The sequence below is a fragment of the Dromiciops gliroides genome, chromosome X (assembly GCF_019393635.1).
Source record: "Dromiciops gliroides isolate mDroGli1 chromosome X, mDroGli1.pri, whole genome shotgun sequence".
In the NCBI taxonomy this organism is placed as follows: domain Eukaryota; kingdom Metazoa; phylum Chordata; class Mammalia; order Microbiotheria; family Microbiotheriidae; genus Dromiciops; species Dromiciops gliroides.
The window spans coordinates 28,542,054-28,566,314 of NC_057867.1; the positions used below are offsets into that span (position 1 = coordinate 28,542,054).

The 24,261-nt window shown below is 40.0% G+C and overlaps 1 protein-coding gene across 2 annotated transcripts in view; it reads right to left on the minus strand.

The window, feature by feature from the left end:
* ZC3H12B (zinc finger CCCH-type containing 12B) overlaps positions 1–24,261 on the minus strand; it is a 321,122-nt gene that overhangs the window by 72,828 nt on the left and 224,033 nt on the right. The gene's annotated exons all lie outside the window — the stretch shown is intronic.

Genomic DNA, 24,261 nt, shown 5'->3' on the forward strand with positions numbered 1-24,261 from the left:
ACATTTGATCCTCACAGTAATACTGTCGGGGAGCTATTATTTCCCCCATTTACCAAGGCTGAGGTTTCCCTCTGTTGATTATTTCCTATCAATCCTCTCTATAGTTTGTTTGTACATAGTTGTTTGCATATTGTCTCCCCCGTAGACCGCTTGGACGCTACTTGAAAGTAGGGATTGTCTTATGCCTCTTTTTCTATCCTCAGTGTGTAGCATTGTGCATGGTATTCAGTAGGCACTTACTAAGTGTATCTTGACTGACTGAATTGTAGTAAGTGTCTGAGGCAGGATTCAAACTCAGCTGACTCCAGGTCCAGGGTTCTACCTACTACAGGCCATGTACTGTGTATACATAGACCAAAATGGAACAGTCTTTGCTGTTAAAGAGCTTATAGTTTTGGGGGTGATAAAATTGTGGTCTATAAAATAAGTACAAGATACATTTTGGGGGGAGAATCTGGAAAGGTAAATCACTTTTCCTTCCTGGGCCTCAGTTTCCTCATTTGTAAAAGGAGGGGCTTAAGTTAAATGGGCTCTAAGGTTCTTTCTTTTCTTTCTTTTTTTTTTTTTGGAGGCAATTGGGGTTAAGTGACTTGCCCAGGGTCACACAGCTAGTAAGTGTCAAGTGTCTGAGGCCGGATTTGAACTCAGGTACTCCTGACTCCAGGGCCGGTGCTCCTGACTCCAGGGCCGGTGCTCTTGACTCCAGGGCCAGTGCTCTATCCACTGCGCCACCTAGCTGCCCCTAAGGTTCTTTCTTGCTCAAATGTTCTGTGGTTCTAGTTCCAGCACTGTTACTAACTAGTCATGTGACCTTGCAAAAGTCACTTTCCCTACTGGGCTTCAACTTCTTGGTTTGTAAAAAGAAGCTATGTGATCCTAAGGTCTGTTCCTGCTCTAAAATTCTATGATTTGCCAAACCATTGAGTCAAACTGAGTTGAACAAATTCAAACAGAATATCCCAGCTCCTAGTGCTATATAAAGCTGCGAAAGTCCTCCTCCAAAAATACCTTCTTCAGAGAGAAGGTGAGTTGGGATTCTTGAAGATTATGCTAGGGAAATACAAGCTTTGACAGGTCAAACCAAGCAGGAGAGGAATTAAGGACAGGCTCCTGACAGACTACATAGGGATCTGTTATCTAAGTCCTAGTACAGAGAGAGTGTCATCACTGAACAGCCAGCCACAAAAGATATGCTGCCCGTCTCCAAAGGGGCTGAGGGCTGGATCTGTGTCAGGAGGATGAGTGCAGACACCAAGGCCCCACTGAAATCACAGAGCCCCTCTTCATTCAGGTATGTGCTACATGCAGTAAATCAACAAGTATTTTATGCATCAACTCTGTGCCAGGCCCTGGAGATAACAAAGATAAAGTGGACAGTCTCTGCCCTCAAGGAGTTTACATTCTACTGGATGATAAAACTTGTTCACAAGTAAGTAATGGAAAGTAGTTTCAGATAGAGAGTTCTTTTCTTTTTTTTTTTTGTTTGTTTTTCGGGGCAATGAGGATTAAGTAACTTGCCCAGGTGTCAAGTGTCTGAGGCCGGATTTGAACTCAGGTCCTCCTGAATCCAGAACCAGTGCTTTATCCACTGCAGCGCCATCTAGTTGCCCCCTAGAAAGTTCTACTAACTGGGGTGGGGGATGGCTTGGGAAAATCCTCTCACAGGAGGCAGAACTGGGTTTTGAAGGAAGCTAGGCATTCTAAGAAGTGGATGTGAGTGGGGAGTGCATTGTAGATATAGGAATTCACTTATGAAAAAGCATGGAGGTCAGAGATGGAATGTTATATATGAAGAATAATTAACAGACCAGTTTGACTAGAACAGAGAATATAGGTGAAGGAACAGCCAGATGGTACAGGTATAGAATGCAAGACTTGGAGTCAAGAAGATGTGAGTTCAAATGCTGCCTCAGACACCAGTTGTAGAACCTTGGGTAAGTCACTTAACTGCTATGTACTTTGGTTTCCCCAACTGCAAAATGGAGATAAGAAAGGCATCTACATCACACAGTTGTTGTATATAAAGTACTTTGCAAATCTGAAAATGAGAAGAAAGAAGCAGAAGAAAAGAAGGAAGAAGAGGAGGAGGAAAAAGGAGGAGGAGGAGAAGGAGGAGGAAGAGAAATGAGATTGTAAAGGTGGACAGGATGGCTTTAAATGACAAACTGTGGAGTTTTAAAATTTTATCTTAGAGGAAATGTGGCAGTTTGGGGGTAGGGAGTGACATGGTCAGATACATGTTTTAGAATATCAGTTTCTCAGCTTGTAGAGGATGAAATTCTGAGGGAAGAGACTAGATGTGGAGAGCACTTAGGAGGTGATACTCCAGATAAAAGGTGATAAGAATCTGAAGTAGGATAGTGGTTATGTGAGTGGAGAAAAGGGGACAGACTGAGAGAGTTGGAGGTAGAATTAATAAGGCTTGGCAACTGGGGCAGCTAGGTGGCGCAGTAGATAGAGCACCGGCCCTGGATTCAGGAGTACCTGAGTTCAAATCCGGCCTCAGACACTTAATACTTACTAGCTGTGTGACCCTGGGCAAGTCACTTAACCCCAATTGCCTCACTAAAAAAAACAAAACAAAATAAGGCTTGGCAACTGATGGGATGTGTGTGGGGGGTGTTAATGGAGAAAAAATAGGCAAGGATGACGCCAAGGTTGTGAACCGGGGTGACTGGATGGATGGGGGTGCTCTCACAGCAATAAGAAAGTTCAGAGAAAAGGTAGGCTTAGGAAGGATATGGTGAGTTTGAGATTCCTATGTCCAGTGGGCAGTTGGTAATATGGGACTGGAACTCAGGAGGGATATTATCGTTGTTAATATATATCCATGTTACTGTTGTTTAGTAGTTTTTGAGTTGTGTCCAACTCTTTGTGACCCCTTTAGGGGTTTTCTTGGCAAAGATGCTGGAGTGGTTTGCCATTTTCTTCTCCAGCAAATAAATAAAACGTACTGAGGTATTGTTGTTCAGTTGTGTCTGAATCTTTATGACCCCATTTGGGGTTTTCTTGGCAAAGATACTGGAGTAGTTTGCCATTTCCTTCTCCAGTTCATTTTACAGGTGAGGAAAATGATGCAAACAGGGTTAAGTGACTTGCCTGGGTTTATACAACTAGTAAGTATCTGAGGCTAGGTTTGAATTCAGGAAGATGAGTCTTCCTGATTCCAAGTCCAGTCCTTTATCCACTGCAGCACCACCTAGCTGCCCAACATCCCCCAAATCTATATCATCTATCTATCTATCTATCTATCTATCTATCTATCTATCTATCTATCTATCTATCTATCTATCTATCTATCTATCTATCTATGCAGTATCATCTGCATAAAGCTGATCGTTAAACCTATAGCAACTGATAAGATCACTTAAAAAAGATACAAAGAGAAGGGTTCAGGACAGAGCCCTGTGGGCCACCCACACTTAAGAGCAGGAGACAGAGAAAGAAGGCAGTGTCCCAGCAGCCAAGGGAGAAGAGAGAATCCAAGAGGAGGGGATGATCTACAATATCCAAAGCTGCTGAGAGGCCAAGAAGAATGAGGTCTGAGAAAAGGCCATTGGATTTAGCACTATAGAAATCATTGGGATGATCTTGGAAAGAGCAGTTTCAGTCTGGTGGTGGAATCAGAATTTAGATGTAGGGAGAGGGAAGGGGGTCCATGGGGCCAATGAGTGTAGACAACCCTTTCTAGGAGTTTGGCTGTGAAAGGGAGAAGAGATATACAACTACAGATCGAAGGGATGGCAGGATCAAGTGACGGATTTTTTTAGGGATGTATGTAAGCAGTAGGACAAAAGCCTATGGATATGGAAATAATAAAGATGAAAGGACAAAAGACAATGTTGGGGGGCGGCAAATGACATTGATCTGCCTTTGTTTTCTTCCTTTGGTAGGATTAGTTTGATGCAGTTTTGCTTCACATCCTTAGGAAAAATAAAATTGCTGTTGTAAGATCTACAAAACAAGCAAACATATGAAATGTGAACAATTTTTGGAACCCAAGCTGTGTGCATCTTAGCAATCATTTTATTTTCTCATAATAAAGACACACACCAGTCAAAAGACCATAGTTGGTTTGGCCGGGCAACAGCAGCAGATGGACTAAAGCATCTATTGCCAAAAATCTCTCACTGGAGGCCAGAAGCCAAGTAACTGAGTTCAAAAGACATCCTTCCAAAGCTAACAACCGAGCATAAATATTGCTAATGCACTCTAAAGGCAACAATTATTCATGATGACATTCTTTCCAACCTTCTCCTCCCAACCCTAACCTCCTGTGTTCAATTGAGAAGTAGATGAGCAAAAGAAATTCAGCTCTCGAAGAACGCCAAAAACATTAGTTATTAACTTCGGCCTTCAAATGGGAAGGCTCTTCCAGACTTTTGACATCTTTAATATAAGAAGACAAAATAAGAAAAAAAGAAAAAAAACCCCAAGATTTTTCCGAAATAACATACTGATTCAAAGGGCTTGGCTAGGCAGCAAAAAGAAAAATAACAATTCCTGCAATGGAAAAACTGTACATGTGGAAATTGGTGTTAATTCTTTAGCATTTATTGCAAAAACATATCCTGATTCTACTACCATTATTCATATAAGACTAGCAGAAGGATTCTAAGACCACATCAAGTTGACAATCTTTCAGGGATTTTATAGACTCAGGGGAATCATATTGGGAAGGGGGTTGGACTCTAATGTCCTCTTTAACTCAAATGTTCTATGGTTCTCTGAGTTGAAAGTTCTATAATTCAATGATTTCAAGAGTGTATGATTAAGATGCTATTATTCCGGCCTCAGACACTTAACACTTACTAGCTGTGTGACCCTGGGCAAGTCACTTAACCCCAATTGCCTTGCTAAAAAAAAAAAAAAAAAAGATGCTATTATTATGGGGAAGCTAGGTGGCGCAGTGGATAGAGCACCGGCCCTGGAGTCAGGAGTACCTGAGTTCAAATCCGGCCTCAGACACTTAACACTTACTAGCTGTGTGACCCTAGGCAAGTCACTTAACCCCAATTGCCTCACTAAAAAACAAAACAAACAAAAAGATGCTCTTATTATGTAGTTCACTGATTCTAAGATTCCAAGATTCTTTGGTCCTGTAATTTTAAGATTTCATAATTCAGTGACTCAAAGGTTTTATCATTTTCTAATTCTAAGATCCTGAGTTTCCCATACTATGGCGCCTACCCTATGTAGCAGGGAGCATGAGGAGACCCTTTCCGAGGAGGTGCAAAACAATGGCCCCAAATCACTGGGTGTTTTTTTTTTTTTGGTTGCAACTCTCAAAAAATATGAAAAAAAAAATGAAAACCATGAAAAAAAAGGAAACCCGTTCCAATTAAACTCAACACAACCAAGACTAACATATAGCAAATTTGCTGCAATCGACAGTACATGCAGTACTGTGATTATTTAATAAGATTTATAGAAACAGGGTCAAATGAGTTGGTGTTTGTCAGATCTTGACGTGGGCACAATCTGCCTCTGTCGCTGTTACTTGGTGTATGCTCAAGAGACAGATGAACTGTACCATCCCACTGCTTGTTGCATCTGATAATGAAATATGTAAACTCAAATGTAAACAAACTGTGTGGGAGTGAAAAGGACCATAATATCTGTCATATTTCTCAATGTTGTTCATTTTGGTAAGTATAATATAATGAGGTAGTTTCCCTCTCCATATTTAAACTAAGAAACATCTAAAATAACTCAAGAACAGTAATAGATAATTCTTTTTTTAAATTGTTGGTGACTGCATTTGAATCTATCTTAAAATTTTAGTCTCTGATTTTTTTTTTTGCAGGGCAATGGGGGTTAAGTGACTTGCCCAGGGTCACACAGCTAGTAAGTGTCAAGTGTCTGAGGCCGGATTTGAACTCAGGTACTCCTGAATCCAGGACCGGTGCTTTATCCACTGTGCCACCTAGCTGCCCCCTAGTCTCTGATTTTAAAAGTGAAATGATACTGCTCCCCATGATGGATAAATACATATCAAGTTTGAAGAGAAAATCCACTGGAACATCTAAAATCCAGACATCTAAAGATAATAGAGGCCATTTAAGTAGCAGAAATACAGAAACACAAAGGAAAATGCTCAGATCCAGAGAATCTGATCTACCCTATTTATCACTGGGTTCCTGAGTACTCTTATGGATGGAAAGATAGCTATATTTATTTTGGACGAATGCTTTCTTTACCAATCATATGAAACCTAAGAAGCTGAAATGACATCTTGAAAGTGTACATAGTAGAATACATTGACAAGAAAATGTTTCCAGAAAAAAAAACCAAATTATTTTAATAAGCAACAACAAATTTAAAAAACCAGTCTCTGACATCAAAAGGATTGCTTGCATCATATAAGGTTACTTACAGAAGTGTTAAGGATAAGAAGCTTCATTTTATGGGGAAATACTGGTGTTACTTGTAGCTATGTATGTGTTTAAAATGATGCTTGACAAATCTTACACAAAGCAACTTCCAAGGATTCCACTCTCAGATAATAACACAAGAAAGAGTTACTCATATATCTGAACATCTAAATCAATTAATAGAGAATCTAAAATCTGATTTTTCATTGTGAATTGATAAAACAACACTTGTAGTTAAAGATGCCTATTTGAAAGTATTGTAGGTATGTGCTTGAAATTGATTTGAGGGACGATTTGTTACTTTGCAAACCTTTTGATGTCAGTGCCACATTAAGAGGAAATTTCAATTGAAAAATTTTAAAACATAAATTATATAATGTGGGAAAATTATATTGGACTCTGCCCTGATGGAGTGCAATTAATTTCAGGATAAAACAGGTCTCCAAATACTAGTTAAAAGCATGGCACCTGTTAAAATGTGGACCCACTACATGCTTCATAGATAATCAGTTATATTGAGAAATATGAGGGAAGAGTTACACAAAATTTTTCAAATTGTAAAGAGTAACCAACTTTGTACAAAATAGTCCATTAAAAGGAAAGTTCTTGGTCAAGCCAAGATGGTGGGCTTGTGGCAGCAACCATGCCAAACTCTCCCAACATTCTCCTCTATACAACTTTAAAATAACACCTCCAATTGAATTTTGGAGTAGCAGAGCAACAAAAAGTCAGACTGAGACATTTTTCTAGCCTAAGACAAATTAGGAGGTCTGTAGGAGAACTCCATGACACCATGGTAGGGGTCTGTCTCAAGTGTATGGATACAGCTACACCAAAATCAGGCTTTAGAGGTGACAACAACAGTAGCAGCAGCTTTGGGAGATCTTAGTCCAGGGATGGTAAAGAGATCAATCAACTGGTCAGAAAGATTATAGGGGACCCTTTGCTAGCTCTGGGTGCAGATGGCACTGATTAGCAACTCTTCTGCCATATACAGTTTTGGGTCACAGTTCTAGGGCAGAGAGTAGTACTCATGGGCTGTCACAAGGGAGTAGAGGACTTGGTCATAGTTCCAGGGCCAAGAAGAGCAGGGGTCCTTCCTGGGTAAATACCAAAGTATAGACCAGGAGAGCAGTAACCACATCTCTTCCTGGATCACACCACCTTGGAAGCATGAAGACTTGAAGAATCCCAGAACTAGCTCTGAAAATAGTATCAAGATAAACCCTGAAGCTTGGGACAGAACCTCCCCAGCCCCAGGTGAACAGAGTCCAAATTTAACACAAAGTTTAAAGTCAAGAAATAGGTTGGGAAAATGAGCAAATGAAAAAAGAACCTGACCATAAAAAAGTACTACAGTGGCACAGAAGATCAAGACACAAACTCTAAAGAATAAAACAATGTGAAAATAAGTACAACCAAAATTTTAAAGAATAATGCTAATTGGACCCAAATCCAACAAGAATTCCTAGATGAGTTAAAGAAAGCGATAAGTATGGTAGAAGAAAAAAAAATATGAAAATAAAAGAGTGATGCAAAAAATTATGAAAAGAGAATTAATATCTTGGTAGAAGAGGCACAAAAATACTGAAGAAACTAACACCTTAAAAAACAGAATTGGCCTAAAAGAGGCACAAAAATTTACTGAAGAAAAGAACTTAAAAAGCAGAATTGGCCAAAATGAAAAAAGAGGTACAAAAGCTCATTGAAGAAACAGTTCCTTAAAAATTAGAATTGGGCAAATGGAAGCTAATTACTCCATGAGACATCAAGAAACAATAAAACAAAGTCAAAAGAATGAAAAAAACAGAAGAAAATGTGAAATATGTCATTGGAAAAACTACTGACCTGGAAATAGATCAAGGAAATATAATTTAAGGATTATTTGAACTATCTGAAAGCCATGATGAAAGAAAGAACCTAGACATCATATTTCAAGAAATTATCACCTTCCCTTATATCTTAGATCCAGAGGGTAACATAGAAATTGAAAGAATCCACTGATCACCTCCTGAAAGAGATCCTAAAATAAAAACTCCCAGGAATATTGTAGACAAATTTCAGAGCTCCCTGGTGAAGGAGAAAATATTGCAAACAGCCAGAAAGAAACAATTCAAATATTGTGGAGCTACCTTCAGGATCACGCAAAATTTAGCAGCTTCCACAGTAAAGTATCAGAGAGTTCAAAATATGATATTCTAGAAAGCAAAGTAGGTAGGATTATAACCAAGAATCACCTATCCAGCAAAACTGATTATAATCCTTTAGAGAAAAAATGGATAATTAATGAAATAGATGACTTCCAAGCATTCCTGATAAAAAGACCAGAGCTGAATAGAAAAGTTGACATTGAAACTTAAGACTCAAGGGAAGCATAAAAAGGTAAAGATGAGAGAGAAATCATAAGAGTCTCAATAAAATTAAACTATTTACATTCCTATATTGGAAGATGACACATGTAATTCCTAAGAACTTTGTCATTATTAGGGCAGTTAGAAGCATTCTTCATAAACAGAGGGCATAAATATGGTCAATTATGTTCGAATGATCTCAAAAAGAAATGAATGAGTGGGGCAGCTAGGTGGCGCAGTGGATAAAGCACTGGCCCTGGATTCATGAGGACCTGAGTTCAAATCTGGCATCAGACACTTGACACTTACTAGCTATGTGACTCTGGGCAAGTCACTTAACCCTCACTGCCCTGCAAAAAAAAGAAAGAAATGAATGAGTGAGGAAGAGGAATGCATTGGGAGAAGGGGGAAAGGAGAGGTAGAATGGGGAAAAGTATCTCACATAAAAGAGGCATGCAAGAAAGAGCTTTTACAGTGGAGGGGAAAATGGGGAATGATAGGTAATGCTTGAACCTCACTCTTATCCAAATTGGTTCAAAGAAGGAAATGTGTGTGTCTGAGCATGTATGTACATGTATGTATGTGTATATATGTACATACACAAACATACTGTGTATGTAGGGTATAGAAACCTATCTTACCCAATAGGGAAATAGGAGAAGGGGATAAAATATATGGGGGGGATGATAAAAGGGAGGGCAGATTAAGTGAGGCAGTGGTCAGAAGCAAAACAGACTTTTGAAGTTAAAAAGAGAGAGAGATAAGGATAATCAGAAGAAAATAGAAAGGGGGGAAATGAATAGTTCATAATCATAACTGTGAATGTTAATGGGATGAGATAACCCATAAAATGGAAGTAAACATCAGAATGGATTAGAAATACAAATCCAACAATATGTTGTTTATAAGAGACATACTTGAAACAGAGATAGACACAGAGTTAAAATAAGGAGATAGAGCAGAATCTATTATGTGTCAGTTGAAGTAAAGAAAAGACAGTGGTAGCAATCATGATCTCAAAGAAAAGCAAAAATAAACCAAATTAAAAGAGATAATCAGGGAAACTACATTTCAGTAACAGGTGTCACAGAAAATGAAGTAATATTAAAACATTTTATAGCATGTTTCTCTGATAAATGCCTCATTTCTCAAACATATAGGGACCTGAAGCAAATTTATAAAAATAAGAGCCATTCCCCAGTTGATAAATGGTCAAAGGACAGAAACAGGCAGTTTTCAGAAGAAGAAATCAAAACTATCTATATTCATATGAAAAAAATGCTCTAAATCACGATTAATTAGAGAAAGGCAAATTAAAACAACTCTGAGACACTACAGACCTATCAGAAATGACAAATGTTGAAGGAGATGAGGGAAAATGAGTACATTAATGAACTGTTGGTGGATTTGTGAACTGGTCCAAGCATTATAGAAAACAATTTGGAACTATGCCTAAAAGGCTATAAAACTGTGCATATCAGAACCAGGACAACATTGTACATAGTAACAGCAACATTGTGCAATGATCAATTGTGATAGAATTAGCTCTTCTCAGCAATACAATGATCCAGGATAGTTCCAGAGGACTTATGATGGAAGATGGTATACATATACAGAGAAAGAACTATGGAATCTGAATGCAGATCTAGACATACTATTTTCACTTTTGTTGTTTTGTTTTTTCTTTTTTATGGCGTTTCCCTTTTGTTCTGATTCTTCTTTCACAACAAGACTAATATGGAAATAAGGTTGATATGACTGTATTGTATAACCTATATCAGATTGCTTGCTGTCTTAGGTAGGGGGAAGGGAAGGAAGGGAGGGAGAAAATTTTGGAACTCAAAATCTCACAAAAATGAGTGTTGAAAACTATCTTTACATGTAATTGGAAAAAAATAAGTGGAAAAAAACCTGTGCATACCTTTTGACCCAGCAATACTACTAGGTGTGTACCCCAAAGAGGTCAAACAAAGGAAAATGACCTATTTATACACAAATATTTGTAACAACTCTTTTTGTGGAGTCAAGGAATTAGAAATTGAAGAGATGCTCATCAATTGAGGAATGGCCAAACAAGTTGTAGTATATGATTGTGATGGAGTACCATTGTGCTGTAAGACCTAGCTTCTTAAACTGTGGGTTGTGACCCCTTAGGGAGTTGCATAACTGAAAATGAGGGGGTGTGAAAAATTTGGCAATAGTAAAAGGTTATGTATACCTATTTTATATAGCTATATACCCAGGGTCACATAAAATTTTCTTGGGAAAAAAGGGGTCATGAATGGAAAAAGTTTAAGAAGCCCTGGTATAAGATATAACAAAGGGGATGGTTTCAGAAAAACATGGGAAGACCTATATGAACTTATACAAAGGCAACTGAGCAGAATCAAGAGGTCATTGTACACAGTAACAGCAATATTTTAATAATGATCATCTGTGAAAGTCTTAGCTTCTCTGATTAATACAGTGATCCAAGAAAAGTCCAAAGGACTCATGATGAAAAATGCTATCCACCTCAATAGAGAGAGCTAATGAACTCTGAGTGCAAATCGAAGTATAGTTTTCTCACTTTACTTTTCTTGCTTTTTTGGCTAATATGGAATATGTTTTGCATGATTTTACATGTATAATTGATATCATATTATTTGCCTTCTCAGCAGGCAGGAAAGGGGTGAAAGGGAGGGAAAGAATTTGAAGCTAAAAAAAAATTAATGCTAAAAGTAAATAACAAATATTTATAAATAAATAGATAAATGAATGAATAAAAAAGGAAAGCTCTTTGGAGAATCATATAACAATATGGGAGCAGAGTATGGTGTACTTCTATATAATTGCAAACAACTCTGGCAGTCTTGAGCCAAATCATTTTGAAGGGTTGAGTGAGTTAAAAGAAGAAATAGCTCACTTTCTTAGTGATAATGATAAAGATGAAACAAATTCTTTTTTTTTTTTTTTTTTTTTTTTTTAGTGAGGCAATTGGGGTTAAGTGACTTGCCCACGGTCACACAGCTAGTAAGTGTCAAGTGTCTGAGGCCGGATTTGAACTCAGGTACTCCTGAATCCAGGGTCGGTGCTTTAACCACTGCGCCATCTAGCTGCCCCACAAATTCATTTTATAACATTTTTTTCTTCTAAACCTTGAATATTGGGTTGACATTTTTAAAAAACTGATTGCTCTACAATCGATGTGAGAATCTCAAACTCATAGTCTGATTCATAAAGATAAAGTGACTATATTTAGGAAAAAATTGAGCTACGGATAATAAATTTCCCAAACAATATTTCTGACATGTTTCCCAATTTAAAAATACTTGGCCTGCAAATGAAATAGAAGTAAGGACCTGTGTATTAATCAGTTGACTGATCGACAGAGGCAATTCTCATTTTAATTTAAAGACCTAGATATTTCTAAACAGGAATGCATAAGAAACCCATTTGTCATGGGCAAATATGAAACACATTATCTTATTCCATCCTAACAAGAATGATTAATAGCCTTGTTTTGTGATAGTGTGCTGAAATAAGCATTTGAACCTGAAAAATCTCATTATGTTTTGGCTATGAGTGAACGAAGAATTCTCCAGTTTACCAAGAGGCCATGTGGCATAGCAGGGAGAGACAGCCAAGAAAGTAGATATCAAGTCCTACACATGTGTCAAGTCTGACACATATTGACTGTGCGATACTGGTCAAGTCACAACTTCTTGGTGCTCTTGGCAACTCTCTACTACAACTCTACTACAAGTTGTAGAGAAGGTGCTGACCTACACTGGTAGAAGGTATTCACTCACCTGGGAGTTTTCTTTAACCAATGAAATCCCAGGTCCAGGCCCTATCTCAGGTTATCAAACAAAGCAATCCACACTGTGCTACTGTTGGTAACATCTTTTTTTTTTTTTTAAAGTGAGGCAGTTGGGGTTAAGTGACTTGCCCAGGGTCACACAGCTAGTAAGTGTTAAGTGTCTGAGGCCGGATTTGAACTCAGGTTCTCCTGACTCCAGGGCTGGTGCTCTATCCACTGCGCCACCTAGCTGCCCCTGTTGGTAACATCTTAACTGTGGGAAGTGGGATTTTCTGCTATAGCTATATTCTAAGACAAAACATCAATCTTGATTTGTGGTTGAAAAAGTATTGTAAGTATCAATATTAATAATGCCATATTTCTTTTTCTTTTCTTTCCTTTTTTTTTTTTTTGGTGAGGCAATTGGGGTTAAGTGACTTGCCCAAGGTCACACAGCTAGTAAATATCAATCGTCTGAGGCTGGATTTGAACTCAGGTACTCCTGACTCCAGGGCTGGTACTCTATCCACTGCGCCACCTAGCTACCCCTAATAATGCCATATTTCAAGAAAGTTTTCAACAAAAACCACCATGTTAACAATAATATTGTTATGGTTGTGATGCTCTAAGTTATAAACAGAATATTACAAATTATTTTAATAGTAATAAATATCTATGTATGTTATTCTGTTTTTATTGCATGTTTAATATGTGTTATTGTTAGAAAAGTATAACAAATTATTTTGTTTGAATAAAATACGAGCTAAGAAAATTATGTAGAGATTTTTGGGGGGTTATGGGGGGGAGGCAATCAGGGTTAAATGACTTGCCCAGGGTCACACAGCTAGTGTCTGAGCCCATATTTGAATTCAGATCCTCCTAACTCCAGGGCCAGTGCTCTATATACTTCACCCCCCACCCTTTTTCATTTTAGCTGCCCCTATTTGTGTAGTTTTTTGGTGAAAAGTCCAAGAGGCCCAACAATTTTATTTGTAAAAAGGGGATGGGCACCAGTGCATGGCTTTTGGACACTGCCGCCATAGTATAGGGTTCAAAAGTTCTAATATTCTGTGTAATAGTCAGATAACTATAATTTATCGGATTAGGACTGAAGAATGCATTTTCTCATCTATCCTTCTTATAATAGAGAATTCCCTTTAAGACAAGAACAGAAATATCTGCCAATAAGAAATGTGTGACAATTTCCATCAATTAATTAGTGAAAGCCATCATTAAGCTAAACAGAAATTCTGAGATGAGTCAAATTTGGATCTCTCCCCAAACCAGGAAGAGTATAAGAAACTTTACATTTCACATTGGAAAAAGCAGCTCCTAGATGTAGATGTGGATTAGAAAACCAGCTAGGATATTTCCCTCATTTTCCAGATGAGGAAACAGATTCAAAGAGATGAACTAACTTGTCTGAGGGCACATCGCGTAAGAGGCGGAAGAGGTAAGTTCACCTTTAGCAGTGATTGCTGGCTCAATTTGGAATTCTTCTGGGGAAAAAGACAAAAACCTTTCATAAGTCATAAGCAGCAGTGTGTACAAGTGTGTGTGGGGAGGGTCCTGAGGCCTCAGGGGAAGACAACATTGCTATTTATTATTTTCTTTTACGAGGCAGGTTGGAAAACTTCCTCCTTTCAGTAGTTAATATATAATCTTAGGCAACTTGATGCAAATTCGTTTCTATACAACTTTGACTTTCAGAGTCCAAGCACCTGGAGAAATCTGTTTGCCTACTTTCCAACCTTCGGCCATAGTGAGGTTCAAGCCCTTACCCTTCTCAGTTTCCCCTGGTCACCAAGAGCAACTCTATTGTAAAAGATTCTGTATTTTCCCCCCAAGTTCTCCCAATGCCAGTGTCTGTTTATAGCACAGTCATCTCCCAATATGCTCTCCCTAGACCCACTAATTAAATCTTCCCTCTAACAAAGAAAAGAGCGAAGCAAAACCAGTTTGTACCTGGACCACATCACACAGTTGTTTGGCCCCCATCTGGGTGTCCTCTCACCCGCTGAAAGCTGGTGGCATCTAGAACCTTACGGAATCCGATGCAAATTAATTTTGTTTTGAATATTTGAGCTTCCAAGTCCAAATAAAATGTCTATTATCCTACTCAAAGTTGGGTATGTAGGCTACTTTCCTTTTTAAAAATTTTTTTATTTTTTTAAATTAAAAAAACATTCTTAATTTTTTTATATGCTACTTTCAAGGATCCAGATTTTAGTCAAAACAAACAAACAAACAACAACAACAAAAAACCCAATCTCTGTTTCAAGATGTTTACATGCTACTGGGGTCTAAAACCTGTAAATAGATCACAACATATCTGAATTAGAGAAATAGATATTGTTATTAGAATAAATTCCTCAATCCCACTGATGTATCTACTTCCCTCACCAGTGCCTATCTTAGGCCTTCTAATTGTTCTAATGCCTATGTTTGCCGCAAAGTTTCTAGCTACCTAAATACAGAGTAGAAAAAGGCGCCTCTTCTTTTCCCTCAGCCTGCACAAGACTATTCAAAAGATACCCATTAAAGAAGACATTGGTAAAGCCCTATACAGTTTTTTCTATTTCTAGAATGTATCCTTCTGAGGTAATCTTTGCCCTAATGTGACGTCCTCCTCTGGAATCAACAGGCCTCCGAGTCTCAAAGGCCTCCGTCCCATTTTTGGATCCATCATCTTACCTATGGAGTAGGCAGTTTCATGAGTAGCTGTGGTCAGAAAGAGTCCCTTTCTGGTGGCTGAGCCAGGGCTGCTCCTCAGCTGGGAGCCCCAGAGCACAGTGTGAGGCCACGCTCAGACCCTTGCCGGCTTGTGCTTTGTTAGCACGGCTCATGAGAACCCAAGGTCACCTGTGCATCCTAATGAGGCACTGGGGGAGGCGTGTGCCTTGCACTGGTGTGGATGCTATATCGCTTTGAAAAATATAAAAGTTAAACATTACAATTCATACCAAGTCACCCATTTTATGCTTTCTGGTAAACTGCTTATTTTGGTGAGTCTCCAATTACATTTTTGGGACTAAGCCTCCTTTGTTCAATTCCTACAACACCTCCCTGTGCTCTCTGACAAAGCTCCTTGTCGGGCCATGTTCATTGATACTAGTATGATAAGTCATGAAAAACATTTCTTCTTTGAAAAATTCAACCTAAGCAGGAAGGGTGTTTTAAAACGTTCTTACCCATAGGGAGATAGTATGCTTCCTGGCCTGTGACACTCCGTGTTGCCTTGGTCAAGTTGTTTCACTGCCCTGGGCCTCAGTTTCCCCCTCTGTAAAATGAAGGGGTTGAACTAGAGGACCTCAGAGGTAGGTCTCTTCCAGCTCTAGATCTATTACTACTGGTGTAACCTTTGATGACCTCTGAGGTCCCTGCCAGCTTTGCGTATAGAATCCTCCATTATTTTTATGCCTATTGAGTATATTTTTCCTTTTGACATAGGTGTTCATTAATTGCTTTATAAATTCTTGTTGTTTGTCCTTTGTTCTGGAAGAGGACCATGACATCGGGGTGATGTCATGACTTGTGGTGAATTGGATTCAAGTGAGGCAGGGCCGTGCAAAGTCACCAGCCTCACTCTCTCCTCCAGAGCCATCTGAGTCCAGTGACAAGATATACATCAGGATGACTGGAGATGGCCCCGGATGTTTGAGGTAATCAGGGTTAAGTGACTTGACCAGAGGCACACAGCTAGTAAGTGCCAGTGTCCGAGGTTAGATTTGAATTCAGGTTCTCCTGACTCCACCACCTACACCACCTAGCTACCCTACTGCTTTATAAATAATTAAATAAGGAAGCATTTAATGTTAGAGCGTGAAGGGTCCTTAGAACACCAAATTTTATGAGTGGATGTTGTTGCTCAGTTGTTTAAAGTAGTGTCCGACTCTTCATGACCCCATTTGGAGTTTTCTTGGCAAAGCTACTTGCCATTTCTTTCCCATTTTATAGGTGAGGAAACTGAGGCAAACAGGGTGAAGTGACTTGTCCAGGATCACATAGCTATTAAATGTCTGAGGCTGGATTCGAACTCAGAAAGATGAGTTTTTCTGACTCCAGGCCTGGTGTTCTATCCACTGAGCCAACTAGCTGTGGGTAGGAATCAACAATAGGACAGTCAGGGAGATGTGGAACTGGTTGGACAGCTGCACACAATGGGCAGTCATCAATTATTTGATGTCAACTAGGAAGTCAATTATTCAACATCCATTTGAGGCTGTTTAATATTGTTATCAATGCCTTGGAGAATGATATAGATAGCACCATGGGGGCAAAGATCTTTATCTTTGTATATGAACCCCACTGCCAGCCACTTAGCCACTACAGAGATGACCCACAGGCTAACAGATATGGAACTCCAAGGCACTGGTCTAGAGGTTATTTAATCCAACCCCCTCATCATACAGAGGAGGAAATGATTTGTTTTACATACCTTTCAAATCAACTCAGCTCTTCCTGACTCCAGGCCCAGTCCTCTCTATCTACTGCAGCACCACCTAGTGGTGTCAGAAAGACCTGAGTTCAAATCCAGCCTCAGATACTTTCTAGCTAATATGGCCCTGGGGAAGTCACTTCACCTGTCTGCCTCAGTTTCATCAACTATAAAATGGGGGATCACAATAGCATCTATCTCCTAGGTTTACTGTGAAGGTCAAATGAGATAATTATAAAATGTATAGCACAGCAGGCACTTATTAAATGCTTATTTTCTTCCTTCCTTTCTTCCTAGGTACTGGGGACCAAAAAGAAAACCATAAACTAAGACATGGCCTCAAGAGGAGCTTACTTTAGGGCAGCTAGGTGGCGCAGTGGATAAAGCATCGGCTCTGGATTCAGAAGGACCTGAGTTCAAATCTGATCTCAAACACTTGACACTTACTAGCTGTGTGACCCTGGGCAAGTCACTTAACCCCCATTGCCCCTCAAGAAAAAGACAAACAAACAATAGGAGATTGCTTTCTACTGGGGGAAGAGGAGAAGGGAATAAGATCAGTTGAAGGAATTGGGAATTTTTAGCCTGGGGAAGGAAACCCTGAGGAAGAACCTGATAGCTGTCTTCAAGCATTTAAAGGATTGACCCAGGGAAGAGAGCCTAATCACATGCGGCCAAGCCCCAGCAGTCATTACTAGAGGCAATGGATGGAGCTTTCAGAGGGACAGATGATCAATTGCCCTCCTCCAAAAGTGGAATGGGATGCCCCAAGAGGTGCCAGATTCCCTGTCACTGGAGGTCTTCAAGTATACTTGTCAGGTATATGCCTGGGTTGAATTAACAATTCGATGACCTGGGAACATAGAATGTCTGAGGTAGAAAGAACCTCATAGCATAGAAGGAAATCTGAAACAAAAACTGAAAAAAAATTTCCAGATCATGTAGCTACAGGTAGGGAGACTGAGGTTTTTCATTGGCCAAAATATTGCACTAAAGCCCTCAGGATTTGCTGTTAACAGATATGCACAAAAAAGATAAGACTATCAAATTAGAAAGTGACAACAGTGAAAAAAAAAGAAAGTGACAACAGTGGGAAAAAAAGAAAGTGACAACAGTGGACAATGAAGTTGCTGCCTCAGCTTGTCTTTTGCTTGGACTAAAATTTATTTGCTGGTGGAGACAGAGAAGATCTTGGGTATATCTAAGACTAACCCTAAACTAGATCATTACCTGTAAGGAATTCTTTGATCTACACCAAGATGTTTGGGCTGAAAAGGAAAACTCTTATCTTAGTTTAGAGATTCTCTGCCTGGATTTTGTTAGCATGGTGTAGAGATCATGATTAAAACCTCCCTATCACAGAGAGGAGGGAGCAATTATAAGGGGAGGTGGGGTGGGATACTACAGGTAAGAGGGGATTGCTATTAAGCCCTGGAAAGGGTACAGTACTTATCCAAGGTCACTTAGCAAGTCAGTGGCAGAGTCAGGAATGGGACTCAGGTCTCAGCTCTTTTCTCTATACCACAACACTATCCAATTAACCCAAATTGAAAATAATTAAATTCTACTCTCAGCACTTATAAAAAATATCAGTGAAAATCAAGGCACATAAGTGTGAGCTAGTTCATGTTAGAACAGGATAGAGTTTTCAGTGATAATAGCTCACATTTATAGAGCACTTTAAGGTTTGCAAATAGTCATAACTAGGGATGAATAAGGCCAAGTTTTGTTGTTCAGTTGTGTCTGAATCTTCATGACCCTGTGGACTCTACTTGTTCATGGGGTTTTCTTGCAAAAGATACTGGAATGGTTTGCCATTTCCTTTTCCAGTGGCTTAGGCAAACAGGTTAAGTGACTTGCCCAGGGTCACACAGCTAGTATGTATCTGAGGTTGGATTTTAATTTGGATCTTCCTGACTCCAGACCCAGCACTCTTATCTACTATGGCAACACCTAGCTTGGTTGTACATAGTCTTTTTCATGTTTTCTCTCCATTACACTGTGAGTGCCTTGGCTCTGCTACTCACTGCCTAGGTGATCGAAGACAACTCTTTTTTCCTGTCTGGGCCTCAGTTTCTCATCTGTAAGATAAAGAAGTTGGACTAGAGGGACTCAGAGCTCCCTTCCACCTCTATTATTGGGCTACACTGGCTCACATTCCTAATACTTTAAAAAAAAAATTAAGGGGCAGCTAGGTGGCACAGTGAATAAAGCACCGGCCCTGGATTCAGGAGTACCTGAGTTCAAATCTGGCCTGAGACCCATGACACTTACTAGCTGTGTGACCCTGGGCAAGTCACTTAACCCCCATTGCCCCCCAAAACAAAACAAAAAAAGAAAAAAAATTACATTCACTTTCTCATTTGATCCTCACAATGATCCTCATGATGACCCTGGGAAAGAGATTATGCACCTATTATTAGCCCCATTTTGCAAAGGAGGAAATTGACTCAGTAAGGTTATATGATTGGTTCAAGGTCTCATGGCTAGATAGTAGCAGAGCAAGGATTCAAGTCTAAATTTTGTTTGCTTCAAAATTCAATATTCTTTCCATTATGTCATACTGTTCTTTGAAAATGCAAAGAAGTTACTACTGTGGCATTTTCCACATGGAATATGATGCTATTGGGTGTAGTAGGTGGTACAGTGAATAGAGTACTGGGCCTGGAGTCAGGAAGACCTGAGTTTAAATACAACTTCAGACATTTATTAGCTGTGTGACCCTGGGCAAGTCACTTAACCCTGTTTGCCTCAGTTTCCTCATCTGCAAAATCATCTGGAGGAGAGAATGGTAAATTATTCCATTATCTTTGCCAAGAAAACCCCCGAAGTGGGGTCATGAAGAGTTGGACATTACTGAAAAATGATTGAACGACAAATGTTGCTATGGACCCACAGTAGAGAGGACACAGGCTCTGAGTATTGTCTTGGCAGTGGCAATGGGTTAGCCACAATCTCTTGCATAGTCCTACTGTGACCAAAGGTCACATTCTCAGAGATGGCTGGCCAGGGTCAGTGGGTGATTTGTGGCTACAGAACTGAGTTATTCACTACGCCAAGCTAGCCAGTCTTGATCTTGGATGGCACCAAGCCCTGACCTGAGGGAGAGCAGCCTTTCCAGCTGTGGATGTTTCCTGCAAGGATAAGGGGTGACCATGGATGCCACAGGCAGGCTTCATCAATGGGGAATAGAGAAAGAAAGGACAACAGGAGTTAGAGAGGCTGCTCCGCCTTTGTAGTCCAGGCCTCCCAGCAATGATTTCCCCTGCTTCCTTTTCCAAAGGCATAGTTGATTACTGTTCCACATCTCTGACTGGCTTCCATTCTAAGACCCCAGCTCTGAATAGCCTCATCTTCAATAACCCACAGCTGTTTAATTCCTTCTGAATCTAGCCCAGAACTTTACATCTCTGAAAAGAACACTCGACTGAGATTTCCCCAAGGGCCTTTCAGCTCTTTCCTATGTCCCATCTGTTTATATGCATGTATTCAATCATGTACACAGACACGTATATGGATCTACCATGGCCAAGGACCTGTCCTGGGTGTTCAGGGGGATGCATTAACCCATGGTAAAAATAACTGGGCATTTCTTTTTTCTTTTTTTTTTTTTTAGTGAGGCAATTGGGGCTAAGTGACTTGCCCAGGGTCACACAGCTAGTAAGTGTTAAAGTGTCTGAGGCCGGACCTGAACCCAGGTACTCCTGACTCCAGGGCTGGTGCTCTATCCACTGTGCCACCTAGCTGCCCTGTCTATGTTACATTTTTTATCTCATTTGTGTCTTAGGACCCTGCTGAGACACATGTACTTCCATTATTATTACCTGCATTTCACAGATGAGGAAATGGAGGCTCCAAGAGCTATGGGGTTGTGCCCATGGTTATACAGTTAAGTGGTATAACCTTTGGTCACAGCAGGACTAGGCAAGATAACCCATTGCCACTACCAAGACTCTTCAGAGCCTGTGTCCTCCCTAAAGTGGGTCCATGGCACCATTTGTTGTTCAGTCATTTTTCAGTCATGTCCAACTCTTCAAGACCCCACTTTGGGGGTTTTCCTGGCAAAGATATTGGAATAATTTGCCATTCTCTCCTCCAGATAATTTTGCAGATGAGGAAATTATGGTAAACATGGTTAAGTGACTTGCCCAAGGTCACACAGCTAATAAATGTCTGTAGCTGTATTTGAAATCAGGTCTTCCTGACTCCAGGCCCAGTACTCTATTCACTGTACCACCTACTGTCCCCAACTGCATCATATTTCATGTGAAAAATGCCACAGGTGTGGCAGCTAGGTGGTGCAGTGGGTAAAGCACCAGTCCTGGATTCAGGAGGACCTGAGTTCAAATCCGGCCTCAGACACTTGACACTTACTAGCTGTGTGACCCTGGGCAAGTCACTTAACCCTCATATTCCCGCAAAAAGTATTTTTAAAAAAATTAAAATGCCACAGTAGTAACAGTATGACATAATGGAAAGAACACTGAATTTTGAATCAAACAATTTGGACTTAAATCCTTGCTCTGCTAGTGTCTAGCCATGAGACCTTGAAGCAGTCATATAATAACCTCACTGAATCAATTTCCTCCTCTGCAAAATGGGGCTAATAATAGGTGCATTCTAGGCAGGTTTTCAGACTCTAAATTCACTATACTTTCCACTACATCATTAAAATAATTAAGACACGGCTCCTGCCCTTGGAAGGTTTTTAATCTAGTTGGAGATTAGCATCAGTATCTTCCTAGATCCAGGGCAGGTTGTTTGGAGTGTCAGTTCTCTGGGCCTCTCTGAACCGCCAAATGTGCAACTGCTCCAGTTCCAATCAAAACGAATTAAGCCTTTGCTAGGTTCAGAGGTAATCTTTCTTTCTGATTTTACAAAGGGATTTTGCGGGCAATTGGCAGCAAAGCAACTGGCTAATCCATTAAGAACCATTCGCCTAGCCTCAGGGCTGGAGGAGATTCTCAGAGGGCATTTTGTTCAATCCCTCTTTGAACAGGAATCCTTTGTTCAAGTGTCTGTTCAGACTCTGCTTGAAGACGTTGGGTAACAAGAAGCTCTACCCTCAAAGATAGCTGATCTCAACTGGGGCCCAAGCAGAATCATCAGCCAATCAATAAACAAGCATTTATTATAAGCACCTACTATGTGCTAGGAACTTCACCAAGCATGGTAGGAGACAAAGAAGTGTCTGAGGCTGAATTTGAACTCAGGTCTTCCTGACTCCAGACCTAGGGCTCCGTGCACTGTGGCACTAATGGTCTGTATGTATGTTTCCCCAGCTCCCAATATCTTCAGTCTCACATCACAGACACATCTCAAATTCAATAGGACTGAAAGAGAACTCATTATCTTTCCCTCCAAATCTCTCCCTCTCCTAACCCTCCCTATTTCCATCGAAGGTACCATAGTCCTTCCAGTTGCCCAATTTTGTAGCCTTAGCATTATCCTTAAGCCTTCACCATCACTCACCCCACATATCCAATCAAGCCTTGCCATTTCAGCCTCTAAAATCTCTCTCACATCTGACCCCTTCTCTCTATTTATATAACTACCACCTTATCTCAGGCCCTCATTACCTCTGGTTTAGATGATTGCAAAAGGCTAATTGGCTTCCCTGCATCATGCCTCTCCACATTAGATAGAGTCCACCCTACACTGCTGTCAAAGTGACTTTGCATAAACACAGGTCTAACCATGTTATTCCCTTACTCAGTCAAATCCAGTGGCTCCCTATTGCCTCTAGCGTCAAATGCAATAGCTTTTAAAGTCCTAACAACTTGGCCCCAACTGACCTTTCCATATTCTACGATTTAGACAAACTGTTCTTCTCTGTTCCTCATTCAGGACATTCCATTTCTTTTCCATTCTCTTGCTGTTTCTCCATCTCCATACTAACTAGCTATTCCTCATGCCTGGAATATATTCCCCCCCTAAACCTCTACCTCATAAAACTCCTCTCTTCCTTCAAGATGGACCTCAACCATCAACTTCTACATGAAGCCTTACTTGGTCTACCTTCACATCTGCCAGAGCCCTCCCTCCCAAACTACCTTGCATTTAAATTACTTTGTATTTATTCTCTTTATATTTATGCCACAATAGTTTATATATATATATACTTATTGTCTTCACCATCATAATATAATCTCTTTGTGCACAGAGATTACTTCTTGCATCCTCTTTGTATCCCCAGAGACTGTCACATATTAAGCATTTAATAAATTATTGCTTAAGTAATAAATAAATTGATAGGAGTTGAGGCCGATCAAGAGAGGCTTTGTGTAGAAGGTATGCCTAGGTGGCGTTGCAGAGGATAAAGCACTGGCCCTGGATTCAGGAAGACCTGAGTTCAAATCAAGCCTCAGACACTTGACACTAGCTGTGTGACCCTGGGCAAGTCACTTAACCCTCAATGCCCTGCAAAAAAAAAGAAAAAAGAAAAAAAAGAAGGTATGCCTTGAGTTGAGTCTTAAAGGTAACAAGGAGTTCTAGGAGAAGGATGTGAGGAGGGAATATATTATAGCCAATAGAAAGCCAGGGAAATGGAACAGAGAGCATCATGTTTTGGCCTGTTTGACTGGTCTATAGAGTGTGTAAAGAGGAGTAAAGAATAATAAGGACAGAAAGATATGTTATAAAGGGAGGTGGAGGGTAGATTGGAGAGGTGAAACATGAGAGAAAGGGAGACCAATTAGGAGGCTACTCCAATAATCCAAGTGAGAGGGGATGAAGGCCTGAGATGACAAAATTTAACCAATGTATATGTATGGTGTAGGGGGATGAGGAGTCGAAATTGACATCAAGGTTGTGGACCTGGGAGAGTTGAAGGTTAGTGGTGCCCTCAACAGAAATAGAGAAATTCAGGAGAATGGAGGATTCTTTTGGGGAGAAGATGATGTAATGAGATCTGCAATGCAGAGTAACACATGTCTATACCTACTCATCAATAAAACTTGTCTTGTCTAAAATAGAAAGGGTCGAGGTGGGGTTCTTACTCACTGCCCCAGAGGAGTGAAGGAGAACCCAAGGTAAGAAACAACAAAAATAGTGACATTTCTAAGAAGGTAGGTTTGGGGGAAAAAATAAGAAGGTCTCTTTTGGGGCATGTTGAGTTTGAGATGCCTACAGGGCATCCATCCAGTTGGCCATGTCCAATAAGCAGATGTTGATGTGTGACTGGAACTCAAGAGAGAGTCTAGGGATGAATGCATAGATCTGGGAGTCATCTTCAAAGAGATCATAATCTAACTCATGGGAGATGATGTCACCAAGTAAGAACCAGCAAAAGAAACTAAGGAGAGGTCAGATATGTAA